At 42.3% G+C, this 13787-nt stretch overlaps 1 protein-coding gene across 5 annotated transcripts in view; it reads right to left on the bottom strand.

Moving 5' to 3' along the window:
* The window catches only part of sulf2b (sulfatase 2b), a 79062-nt gene extending 66184 nt beyond the window's left edge, over positions 1 to 12878 (bottom strand). For all 5 annotated transcript variants that reach the window (XM_055012892.1, XM_055012896.1, XM_055012895.1 and 2 more), the window contains exon 1: positions 12662 to 12878. The gene's annotated coding sequence lies outside the window, so the exon portion shown is untranslated. The remainder of the gene's footprint in view (positions 1 to 12661) is intronic.
* Positions 12879 to 13787: the final 909 nt, after the last annotated feature.

The raw sequence follows: 13787 nt of genomic DNA, 5'->3' as shown, positions 1-13787 counted from the left end.
AAATAAACCAGCAATCTTGCTTCACCATTCACCACTACTAAACAAGTTATCGGTCAACACACCCTTCCCAAAATGGCACTGTCAAAAAAAAGAAAAGTGGACACGGAGTGCAGAGTTTTCCAGGAAAAATGGACTGAGAAGTATTTATTCACAGAAGTGAATGCAAAACCAGTGTGCTTGGTATGTAATCAGCAAGTTGCAGTGTTCAAAGAGTTTATATTAATATTCGGCGCCACTATGAGACTCATCATAAAGACAAGTATGACCACTTGAAAGGACAAATAAGGAAAGACGAGATAAACAAATTGGTCGCTGGTCTGAAGAAACAGCAGTCTACTTTTACGCGCAGCCGCGATACTGCTGATGGGGCTGTAAGAGTTAGCTACATTATTGCCAACGAGCTGGTGCAGGCATCCAAGCCATTTTCTGATGGGGAGTTTGTAAAAACATGCATGCTGAAGGCTGCAGAAGTCGTGTGCCCTGAACAGCGACCTGCCTTTGCCAATATTAGTCTAACGAGGAACACTGTCGCAGATCGGGTGACAGAACTCTCAAGTGACTTGAGCAGCCAATTGAAAGACAAAATCAAGTCATTTATCACATTTTCAATCGCAATAGATGAGAGCACCGATGTCACAGATATTGCTCAACTGGCCATATTCATTAGAGGTGTTGATGAAACTTTGACCATCACAGAGGAGCTGCTTGAATTGGTGCCCATGAATGACACCACAACAGCAGATGACATTTTCAGCGCTCTTGTTGGAGCGCTGGACAAGGTGGGAGCGGACTGGTCCCGTGCCGTGAGCCTGGCTACCGACGGTGCGCCATCAATGGTCGGGAGAAAGGCAGGCGTTGCCACAAAATTCCGTGACAAAGTACAGACTGCAAATGGGGACAAGAGTTTTGGGCATTTCACTGTATTTTGCACCAGGAGGCGTTATGTTGCAAAACACTGCAAATGGACCATGTTATGAGTGTGGTTGTGAAAACTGTCAATTTCATCAGAGCGCGCGGTCTAAATCACCGTCAGTTTGACACATTTCTCAGTGATCATGACATTCATGCTGGCCTTCCATACCACACTGACGTGCGCTGGTTAAGCAGAGGTGCAGTACTTAAGCGCTTCTTTGAGCTACGAGGGGAAATTAGACAGTTCATGGAGAAGCAGGGACGCCCAGTAAAGGAACTTAAATGCAAGGAATGGGTGCAGGATCTTGCGTTTATTGTCGATATTACACAACACTTGAATACACTTAACACTGCATTGCAGGGCCGTAACAGAGTTGTCACTCAATATTACGACAGCATAAGTGCGTTCAAGATGAAACTGTCACTGTGGGAGTCGCAGCTATCCAACGGTGACACCGCACATTTCTCTTGTCTCACAGCTGTGTGTCTGAAGGCACCGGACCGTCCCCATAATGATTTGGATAAATATAAAGACAACATAACAGATTTGCTGCGAGAGTTTGAGCAGAGGTTTCAGGTATTCGGTGAACTTGAGAACAAATTTGGCTTTTTTTGCTCGCCATTTACAGTGAAGCCTTTAGATATGCCAGCTGACATTCAACTCGAGCTTATTGACTTGCAGTGCGATTCCGCTATGAAGGATGAATTTGGGTCCGTGGGATTGGATACATTTTATCAATATCTCGTGCCAGGTTACCCCAAATTAACAGCCATGGCTGCAAAGGTTCTATCCATGTTTGGGACTACTTATCTTTGTGAACAGGTGTTCTCCGTAATGAACAATAATAAAACAAAGCAGCGCTCAAGGTTAACAAATAAACACTTGAATGACATTGTTAAATGTGCTGCTACTCAGGATTTCACACCTAATATCGATGCACTTGTGAAGGCAAAAAGATGCCAAGTTTCAGGAGCCAGCAGCAGCAAGTAGACTGCAGGAGTGCAGTGAGAGAGAGAAAAAAGTGTGATGACACGAAATTTGTTTGCACTCATGAATACAGATCATTAAAAATAAGATTAATCTGGTTTCATATTAAAGAAAATTAATATTGTGCAGTATATTCTCAGCTTCAGTAGGCCCAGCCTTGTAGTTTGATCTGATGTAGTCTAATCTTATTGCCCATGCACTGCTATAACTTTTTATTTTATTTATTTAATTTATTTTATTTTGTATTTCTTTTTTTTATTTATTTCAAAGCAGTATGACAATTAAGGCGAAAATATTTTTTTCATAGCTCCCACTTGAGTTTGTTTAGTGTGGTGAGTTGGTTCAGGTGTAAAACTGCATTCACTCAACTGTTAAAATAAACCAGTTGTTAACACATTCACCGCCAAACATGAAAATCATTTCTTTTCCATTGTTTGTGAATAAATGTGTTGTGCTTAGAAAAGATTCCTTGTCATCCGTGATTATAATATGTAGGGTAGGCTACAAATGTAGGCTGAATGATAAAGCATAGTACTGAAAAACAAAGCTAAATATTTGGAGTTGACATTCTTTTACTGATCCGGCCCACCTGAGAACAGAAAGTCTGGATCCGGCCCCAGAGCCAAACTGAGTTTGACATGCCTGTACTAGAGGGTAAATGTAGTACTACAGAGTAAATGTAGTGTGTTATAATAAAACATCTCTAATTTCACTAACTATAAATAGTGAAATCCATAGATGAATATGAGGTAATGGATGAACTGTGAAGGATTCCACAGATAAATAATGTTCTGACACAGAACACTAAAAGAACAGTGACAACATCCTGCCATAGGTCAGATAATGTTCTATTATATATCTCCTCACAGTCTGTGACTTCAGGTGGTTCCAGGTGTAACACTGAGGATCATCTGTCAGCCAATCAGCTTCCAGATCACAGCTGGAAAACAGAACATTTGAATCTTGCAAATGATTTCCTCCCAGGTTTGAACCGATGTCATGGAAATTAAAACAAGCAGAGAGCTGAGTTGGAGTTCTAGTTAACGTAAAGTAGATAACAGCAGAACCGCTGTGGAACATCATCTAAACATCAGATGACTCAACACTGTAATCAGATTACTTTTGCTCCGATGTCAGATTACAATCTACCACTTCAGACTGACGATAATAAAGTTCAGCTCCACAGCAGGAACTAAAGTCACTTTCATTACTGAGATTTTAATCTGTTGGTTCCACTTTGATCAAGAAGTTCTGGTCTGATGTTGTTCTTTAGATGTTCTCCTGCTGGAATATTATTCTTCTCCTAAAAAATCAGCAGTCACCTGCCTGAACGATTACCGACTGTTTGTTCCGCTTCCCTCGGGGAAACGGTACAGAAGCATAAAAACTCTGACCTCCAGACTGAAAAACAGTTTCTATCCCAGAGCTGTCCATCCATTCCCTCTGAACACACAACAGACTCACTATGTGCAGTAAAGAACTGAATCTTCACTGGACTGAACTTTACACTCATCCTACTGCTCATGTGCAATAAGACTGTTTACGTATTTATATCTTTTAAGTATTTTTTTTATTTAATTTGTACATAGTGTGCCTTTTTCTATATTTTATATATAGCTGGGAGTCACCAATCGTAATTTCGCTGTGGGGAAACACAATGACAATAAATATTCTTGATTCTTGATTCTCCATCTGGTTAGCCAGTTTTCTGGTTCATCCTCAGACCTTCATGCTGCATCTAGAAATGTCTTCAACACCTTCTGACCTCATGCAGCCCCAGATCATCACACTCCCACCTCCATGCTTCACTGTCAGGACTATGCGTCCACTGTTGTTGTTCTGGTCAGGTTCTCACCAAACATCTGGACTCCATCTGAGCCCAACTCATTGATCTTGATCTGACCAAAGAATGTTCTCCAACATCCATCAGGCTTCTTCTCATGTTCTTCAGCAAACTTTCATCTGGAAGTTTAGTTCTGAGCAGCAACCAGGTTTAGTTCTGGTCCTCCATCCATAGAGGTTGATGTTCTGAAGGTTCCTTCACACTGTCTGAGCTTCACACTAACTCTGGTTTCCATGGAGAATCCCTGAACCAAGTCTGAAGCAGCTGCCGTCTGTTTTTACAGCTGGATGGAGAAAGTAGTTCACTGTCTGTGGAGTCATTTTAGGAGCTCTGATTAGTGGAACTATGACTCCTTCTAGACCTCCTGATTAGTGGAACTATGACTCCTTCTAGACCTCCTGATTAGTGGAACTATGACTCCTTCTAGACCTCCTGATTAGTGGTACTATGACTCCTTCTAGACCTCTTGATTAGTGGTACTATGACTCCTTCTAGACCTCTTGATTAGTGGTACTATGACTCCTTCTAGACCTATTGATTAGTGGTTCTATGACTCCTTCTAGACCTCCTGATTAGTGGTACTATGACTCCTTCTAGACCTCATGATTAGTGGTTCTATGACTCCTTCTAGACCTCCTGATTAGTGGAACTATTACTCCTTCTAGACCTCTTGATTAGTGGAACTATGACTCCTTCTAGACCTCCTGATTAGTGGAACTATGACTCCTTTTAGACCTCCTGATTACTGCTGACTCTGTTCTTCACTGGTTTTCAGTTGCTCACTGATCTTCCTGGATCTTTTCCATCTTTGTCGAGTCTCTCAGTCAGATGTTTCTCTTCCTCTGTTCAGTTCTTTTCCATCTGGAGCCATGATGCAGACATAGATAGACCCAGTCCATAGGTCCAGGACTGAGAACGTTCTGCTGTTCTCAGCTCATTTAGAACCACGTTCATCAGTTGGACTGACTGGAATCACAGCTGGACTCACTTTGGAGCCTGAACTTTAAATATGGACTTTATTTTCTATAACACCAAACCGTTTCTAATCATCTGACCTTTCAGTGATATTACAGATATCATTCCTCACTGTGACATTCAGGTTCTAATTTTAACTTAACAAGTTTAAACAGCAACATGTACAGTTCTCGTCGACACTCTATCAAACACTGCATTTTATTCTCTTACATCTGTTCCTGTTTAAACTGCTGCTGTAGTTTATTGACTCGTCTGAGTTTCTTTCTGCTGAATCAAACACTCGACAGACTGAATAAATTCACAACAACCAGAGATAATTCAGCTGTCTGAGGAGAACAGAACAAAGGCTGCATCATTCTAATCCCATTAAATCAGACTGGACTGGATCAGTATCAGCACTGAGCAGAGCCAGCATCACTTCCATCCAGCAGTCATCCCACTGACAGTCCTGCAGCCACCACTGGGAGGAAACCAGTTCAGCTGTGGGAGCTCTGGTTGATGGATGAAGCAGAGGATCCCTGAAGAGCTGCTGCTTCCTGACCTCTTTACTCTGATCATTTGATTGGGCACAGAGAAGACATGAAGCAGCAACAAACATCCAGATGGATGAACTGGATGTTGGGATTAAACCATCAGGACAAACACGAAGCTTCAGTCCCCAAATCAAACCTTCTGATAAAGAGAACAGAACTAACTCCAGACGCCATTCTAGCATCTCACAAAAGCCAAAGGTTTGCAGCAGATTTGGAGAAAAGTTTGCAAGAGAACAGTTAAGTTTGTCAACAGGCGTCTCTAACCTGCAGGAACTCAAGGAACGCCAACGATCCCAGGATGAACCATCTAATCATCTAGAACCAGCAGTCATCTGTCCATAGTCAAAGTGTCCACTAACTGCTGGTTCTGGTTTAATGTTGAAGCTCTTGGTTCTGCAGTGGAACCAGAAAGACTGAAAGTTGTGATACCTGAACTCTGATTGCAGGTCATTAACCTCCTCAGGACTCTTTGTCATGGTGCTCGTTGCTGCTAAATTCCCATAATGCTCTCTGCTTTAACATGAACCAGGCACTACAACATTTGAACAACATTCCAGGTTCCATAACTTTGGTTGAAATGTTCGGACCTTCGATCTGAACAGGAAGTGAACCGTTCTGTGTTGGACAACGAGCCCTAAGAGATCAGTGATGTTGAGGTGGTTCAACATCTGACTTGGATGCATCCTCTGAAGGGTTTAGAACCGCAGGAGAACTTGAACTCTGAGGAGAGTTTATATCTTATCTGACCCAGGATCAGGTCAGGATCTTCCAGGAGGAACATGAGAACTCTGCTGGTTAGAGGAAGTCTGGACTCATTGGTTTTAAATCTAGATAAGCATCATTAAATGAATCCACCAGCGTTACTTCTCTCCTAATAGAGGTTCTACAGAGAAGGTTCTTCTTGTCGGAACACACAAATGTTCAGGATGCGATAAAACAAGCAGTAAGTTCCTGCAGCAGAAACCAGATCTCCAAGTGTTTGTCATATTTACAGGGAAGCCGCTGCTCTGTGGTTCCTCCTCTGGTTTCTTTCCAGCAGAAGAACATCAGCTTCAGGGCAACTTTCAGTTTCAGTCTGAACTCTGCAGCTGATTCTGGTTCAGATCCAGAAAACCTCAACTCCTCCACATCCAACCAGTGAGTGAGTCTGTGGATTCTCAGCTCCAAACAAACTGAAGCGGCAGTCCGAAATAAACCACAAATAAACACCAAACAACCAGAAAAACACAAAAATCAACCAGAAGAGACACAAAACAACTAGAAAGACACAAAAATCAACCAGAAGAGACACAAAACAACTAGAAAGACACACAAAACAGGTGACTACAGGTGTCTACAGGTGACTGGTGTCTACAGGTGACTGGTGTCTACAGTTGTCTACAGGTGACTGATGTCTACAGGTGTCTACAGGTGTCTACATGTGACTACAGGTGTCTACAGGTGACTGGTGTCTACAGGTGACTGGTGTCTACAGGTGTCTACATGTGACTGATGTCTACAGGTGTCTACAGGTGTCTACAGGTGTCTACATGTGACTACAGGTGTCTACAGGTGACTGGTGACTACAGGTGTCTACAGGTGACTGGTGTCTACAGGTGTCTACAGGTGACTGGTGTCTACAGGTGTCTACAGGTGTCTACAGGTGTCTACAGGTGTCTAAATGTGACTACAGGTGTCTACAGGTTCAGGTTCTATAGAGACCCAAAGCATGTTTCTCACCAAGTTCTAAAATAAAACAAGAATAGAATACTAAGATGACTAACAGCAGCAGATAGAACACTGAGACCATGAACACGTCCACGTTCTGAGAACTTTGGATCCAAACATCTACTGAATGTCTGAAGAGTCCAAATCCTACTGCTGGTTCTCACTGGTTCTCACATGTTCTCACTGGTTCCAAGAAACTAAAAGGTTCCTGTCAGTTCAACTGGTTCATATCCAGATGTTCTACTGAGAACCTGCTGATACAGAAAATGTTCCTTCTGACAGGGTTAGGGTTGGAGAACCATAGAACAAAACCAAAGAACCACAGAATCGTTCCAAATGTTCATATTTAAATGACACAGAATGTAATGAAACACCTGGTGAACTCTGAGAACCTGAAACCACCCAGAGATGAAGAGGAGGAGATGATGAAGAGTAGTAGATGAAGAGGAGATAAAGAGGAGGAGATGAAGAGGAGATGAAGAGGAGGTGATGAAGAGGAGGAGATGAAGAGGAGGAGGAGATGAAGAGGAGGAGATGAAGAGGAGGAGATGATGAAGAGGAGGAGATGAAGAGGAGGTGATGAAGAGGAGATAAAGAGGAGGAGGAGATGAAGAGGAGGAGATAAAGAGGAGGTGATGAAGAGTAGGAGGAGGTGAAGAGGAGGATGTGATGAAGGTTTCTCCTTCAGTTTCTTTTCAATTTTCAGTTTTTGTTGTAAAAAGCTGAACAGCATCCTGATGGACGGATTACACACACACACACACACACACACACACACACACACACACACACACACACACACACACACACACACACACACACACACACACATTGTGTTTGTGATAAATAAAGGTCTTGAATCTTGAATCTTGAAAGTCTAGAACCCAGATGATGATTATTAAACTCTGATCTGGGTCACTATGGAGACAAGATCCACTGGACCTGGTGGTTCAGGTCATAGAGTCCTCACACAAACGCACATCATCACCCACAACAACATGAAATCAACACACAATCTATCCAAAAGACCCCAAAAACGTCCAGACAGATTCAAAGATTATCCAGAAGGACCTCAATCTGAATCGCAGAGATTCAACAACCATCCAGAACGATGGAAGTTTGTCCAGAATGATCTCAGAACGTCTGAAGGACAGAAACGGTCCAAAATAAACCAACAGTTTTTTAAAAAATGACTCAAAGTTCAAAACTAAAGAATCAAAGTTCTTCAAAAACTGCAAACTGACTCATGGCAGACTGGAGAACTTCCATGATGAAGGATCCAGATGTTGGAGCTGTAGTTCTGAGGAACACCTGGAGACAAACTGAACCTCCAACGTCAGTGAAGCAACAGATGAAGGTCTTGAAAGTTCCTGGTCTGAAAACTGAGAATGATTCCTGGAAAAATCACATTTCTGGTTAAGTAACTTGTTGTTCTGGTTCTCCAGGCCAGAGATCTTCTTCTGGTTCTCCTGGCCAGAGATCTTCTTCTGGTTCTCCTGGCCAGAGATCTTCTTCTTCGGATCAGATATACATACATACAGATGGAATAATTAACCAGCGGTTCTGGTTCTGGTGGACCTTCTGGGTTCTCTCTAATACATGGTCTATCTGGAGCCTCTAGGTTCTAGTTCTATTCTTCATCCATCAGCTGCAGTACAACATGTTCTTGATAATCGACCTTCATGAGGCTGAATCTGACACTGGTCAGTGTTTCTTCATCACCGTGAATATTCACACTTAGAATCAGAACAAACCAGAACAAACCAGAACAATCAGTTGCTCAGTTAAACAAAATAAACCTGAAAATGTTGAAGCTTCACAAGAACCTGATTCACATCAGAACTGCTGTCTGAGAGGATTACAGTAAATATATAGTAAATATCTGGACACTACATGGATTAAATCCATCCAGTGAGTCTGTGTCTCATCTCGGTGGTTTCTAGAAGAACTGAGCTTCAGTAGAACCTAAACGTTCTCGGAGTCTCTCTGAAGGTCGAGCTCTCAGTCGATTACCGATTTCATCAATCCTGCTGCAGCGAGGGGAGGGGGGAGAGGAGGGGGGAGGAATCCTGGAACAGCGGGAGGACGACAACCAATGAGAGAGCAGATAAATAAATCAGCAGCACGGTGACCTCCTGTCCAATGAAACGCTGAGAAAAGGACAAGAACAGAACAGCAGCAGAAAGAACCACTGCAGGGTTCTGTGGAGTCCACTGGGTCTGGGTCTGGTTCTGGACCGGTTCTGGTTCTGGTTCTGGACCGGTTCTGGTTCTGAGTCTGGTTCTGGTTCTGAGTCTGGTTCTGGACCAGTTCTGGTTCTGGTTCTGGAGCAGTTCTGGTTCTGATTCTGGGTCTGATTCTGGACCAGTTCTGGTTCTGGGTCTGGTTCTGGACCAGTTCTGGTCTGGTTCTGGTTCTGGAACAGTTCTGGTTCTGGTTCTGGACGATGTTCTAGTGACTGTGGACATGTTAGTCTGAACTAGTCCAGGATGAATTTAATCATTTAGTCTCTTATTTTTTTTTATTTTTATGGTTGACTTGTTTAGATAAAAGTCATTTTGGAACATTTTCTCATTTTCAAAGGCTTTGATGCATTTAGGAGAAGGTTTAGGTGTTGTGGAGAACCAGAGAAATGTTGCTTATCAGAAACCAGATCCCGTGTACAGGCTGAGACACCTGGATGGATTTAAACTGATTTGGGGGCAGAAATGATGGGAAAAGTCCATTAAGAAGTGATAAATCTGGACCCACCTCTGTGGACCTCGAGGACCTGGAATGTTCTAAGTGAGACTAAACTAAAGACTGGAGGCAGGAAGGAGAACGTCCCCTGGAGAAAGTTCTAGAGTAGACCTATGGACAAGTGGAGAAAGTTAGTGTGTGTGTGTGTGTGTGTGTGTGTGTGTGTGTGTGTGTGTGTGTGTGTGTGTGTGTGTGTGTGTGTGTGTGTGTGTGTGTGTGTGTGTGTGTGTGTGTGGGTCTACTGTTTGTTGTGTTGAAACTAATGGATTCTGTTTCCATGGAAACAGAAAAAAGTCAAGTAAAATTATAAAAAGTTGTTCAGAATGCTGATTGGTCAAACTTCAAGAGGACAAAAGCAACAACAACAATGACAACAACAACAACAATGACAACAACAATGACAATGACAACAACGACAACAACGACAACAACAATGACAACAACAATGACAACAACAATGACAACAATGACAACAACAATGACAACAATGGCAATGACAACAACAACGACAACAATGACAACAACAATGACAACAACAATGACAACAATGACAACAACAATGACAACAACAATGGCAATGACAACAACAACGACAACAATGACAACAATGACAACAACAACGATGACAACAATGACAACAACAGTGACAACAACAACAACAACAATGACAACAACAATGACAACAACAACCGCATCAACCACCACCAGCAGCTCCTTTAGTCTCTCTAACATGAATTCTTGGTCTCCAGCTGGAACCTAGATTCTGTGAACATCATTCTACTAAACATTCTGCTAAACGTTCTACTGAATATCTCACCAACAGCCTCAAAATGTTCTCCAGGACAGTTCCCGTGGTCAGAACAACCACAGAGTTTCACCCGGTTCTAAAAGCTCCTGCAGTGGAGAACAGCTGACTGAGAACCCGGTTCCTCCCAGACAGAAGAACCGACGGTTCCTGCAGTAGAAAAGTTCAGCAGAACCGTTCTGGTGTGGAGACCAACTGGGTCAGAACATCTCTGGAACCTTATGTGGTTCTAATGGAATTCTACTGGAGTTCTGCTGCTCAGCATCAAGAACCGGTGAAGCTTTGGACTCACCACAGAACCTGGAATAAATCGGTCGATTTATGGCCAGAACATGTAAATAAATCGGCCATGTTCTGTAAAATATCTGAGTTAAAGTGATCAGAACCCTTTCTCTGAGTTAATAACACGGTTCCACGTCGTTCTATCAGAATAAAGACTAAATAAACCCATTAGCAGGTCAATTACTGACAGAACCGACCAATAAACATCCAGAAAGGAAAACCACCAGAACGTTCTAAACATTCAGAAAGTCCAACATGGAGGAATTTAGTGTGGTTCAACTTTATCATTATTATTGTTGTTGTTGTGATTGTTGTTGTTTTTGTTGTTATAGTGGATCCTATTAGAACCTGGTTCCTGCTAGTCAGAGTTCTCTTCTTCATTACATATTATCAAACTGACGGCAGAACAGTTCTTGTCTTCCGTCTTCTGTCTGACTGATGTGGTGAAGTGGTTTTATGTTGGTGAACAGATGCATTATGGGATGTTGTTGAGTTAGTAGGTGATTCAGAAAGTTCCTGGGAACACAGAGGTTCTACCTGCAGGAGGTTCTGAAAGGAGCTTAACTTCATTCCAGGGGTTCCTTGACGCTCCCCTGCACAAATGAAGAACTTCTGCTGGAAAAGACGGAACGTTTTGATTCCACATCTCAGTTACACCACAGACCATTCTGTGGTTCTCTGGGTTCTTTAAATCACCCATTATGGTGTCTAGAGCAGCAGCTTGATGGTTCTTTGAGGGGTTCTTTAAAGAACCGTTTGTAGACAGGGCTCTAAGCCACTTTGCAATGGTTCTTTGAAGAATGATTTTAAGTTTTTGAAAAACTTGTTTTAGGAAATTCTTCTGAAAGAACCTATTTCTGCAAATGTTCTATTTAAGGAGCCATTTTCATAGTTCTTTGAGACTCCTCAGAGGGTTCCTTAAAGAACTGTTGGAATAAGTGGTTCTTTAAATCTTTTTTTTCAAAAGTTCCTTAGAGGGACATTAATGTGTCCAAAGGAAGTCATGGTTCTGTGAGAGAACCCCGTTTTTGGTTTTTAGTTTTTTTGTTTGTTTTTAAAGAATCATTTAAAAAAAAAAAAAAACCAAACATAAATTTTTTGTAAAGGTTCTATAGCGTTCCACTTACGGTGCTTGAAGGAACCATTTAAAGGTGTTTCAGAGAACCTTTGGGTTCTTTAAAACTAGTTTGACTGAAAGAATCAATTTTTCCATTTAAGAAACCATTTTGTGATTGTGAACAAAAATGTGTAAAAGAACTGATTTTTTCTGAAGTTTTTGGAGCATCATGTAAGGAACCTAGAACACCTGTTCTAAAGGTTCTCAGAGGGCTCTGTGAGGTTCTTTAATGAAGTACTGAAGGAACATTCTGATGGTTTTCTGAGGTGCATAAAGAAAACATTTTTTAAAGATTGTTTGAGGCAAGTTTAGTTTTTTAAAGAACCTCTTACTGAAAGGTTCTTAGTGGAACTAAAGTGGTTGCTCCATGGCATCAGGGTGGAGAACCCTCTGGTTCTTTCTGTCTGATCCAGAGCGGTGCTTCATCTGACAGCTTTCTGTTTCTGCTCACGTCCTCACTGTGTTTTTATGGTTCCTATTAGTCCGTCTGAGCTTTATTGGTTCTTTAAAGTCCCTGAGCAGCACTCGGTTCTCCGACGGGGAAAGTGGAACATGAAAAATGATTATTGTAATAAAAGCAGAACTGGGTGGAACTCTTTCCTTCCTTCCCTGCCTGATTTTCCTTCCCTCCCTCCATTCATCCTCTGACCTCAAACACTCCCACGTGTTCTCCGGCAGGAAGCATAAACAGACGTTCTAGCAGGAACAAGTGGCCTAGAAGTCTAGCAGCAGAGTGAAGTAGAGCAGAACTGAGACTCACAGTTGGAGGAGAAGAACGTCTGCTGCTGCGACGCCTCCTGCTGGATCCGTCAGCAGGTGTTCTCCTGGAGGAGGAACCTCACGGCTCCATCAGCTCCTCGCAGCAAACTCACAACTTGTAGAACGTCCGCAGAGGTTCTCCTCCACGGCTCTGCAAAGCGGCAGCAGCTGAATCCATCTGTTGCAACACGTCTGCCGCTGTTCTCCACTTTCACCGTCCTCCCTCTGAGCAGCAGGAAGGGGGCGGAGCTCTGGGCTCACTGGCAGCCAATCAGCGGGCCCGGAGGGGGAGGAGAACGTGGAGAACCGGGAGGGAGGAGGAACCGGGAGGCGACTCAGAGGGAGGAAACAGACAGAAGTATGTGGACGCTGGGATCTGTGGAAAATAAAGTTTCACTGCAGATTAAAGTCACAAAGACGGAGAACGCTGTGAAATATCAGGTTTCTAAACGGGTTCCAAGCGGAACCTGCTCCCTTATTCACTGTGGTTCTACTGTTTCAGTGTCGGAAGAAGGATTCATTTACATGTTCTACTCTAAAATAAAAGCTGTAAATGATCCATCCGTCTGCTTCTGGCTTTAATTTGATCTTTTTTTGAACAGTTTTCAGTTTTTTCAGGATCCATCAGTTCTAAAATCACAGATCCAGGATTCAGGTTTGGTTCTTAAAGTGAAAACTAGCCGAAAACTCCGTCAGGGTTCTAAGAATTCATGACCTCTGATCCGGTTTGTATCATTTTCTGGGTAGTTTGTTTGTTATTGTGCTGATTTGTGTCTTTTCTGATGGTTTTTCATGTTTTCGGGGCATGTTAGCGTGTTTTTATCTGATTTTATGTCTTTACACGGTGGGTTTGCATGTTTTTGATGTTTGTGATTTTAGCATGTTTATGTACTTTGTTAGCATGTTTTTGTGTTTTGTTTGCATCTTTGATGTGATTTTGTGTCTTTTGTGGTGTTTTGAGGTTTTTTCATGTTTTTGTGATGATTTTATGTCTATTCGTGGTGCACTAGCATGTATTTGTGATCATTTTGCATCTTTTGGTTTTGTGTTTGCATGTTTTCATGGTGTGTTCACATCTTTTTAGGTCATTTTATGTCTTTACATGGTGGGTTTGCCTTTTTTGTGTT

This window comes from Amphiprion ocellaris, chromosome 8 (genome assembly GCF_022539595.1).
Source record: "Amphiprion ocellaris isolate individual 3 ecotype Okinawa chromosome 8, ASM2253959v1, whole genome shotgun sequence".
NCBI classification, from domain to species: Eukaryota; Metazoa; Chordata; class Actinopteri; family Pomacentridae; genus Amphiprion; species Amphiprion ocellaris.
The sequence above is the reverse complement of the archived record's forward strand: the minus strand, read 5'-3'. Positions and strand labels throughout refer to the sequence as shown.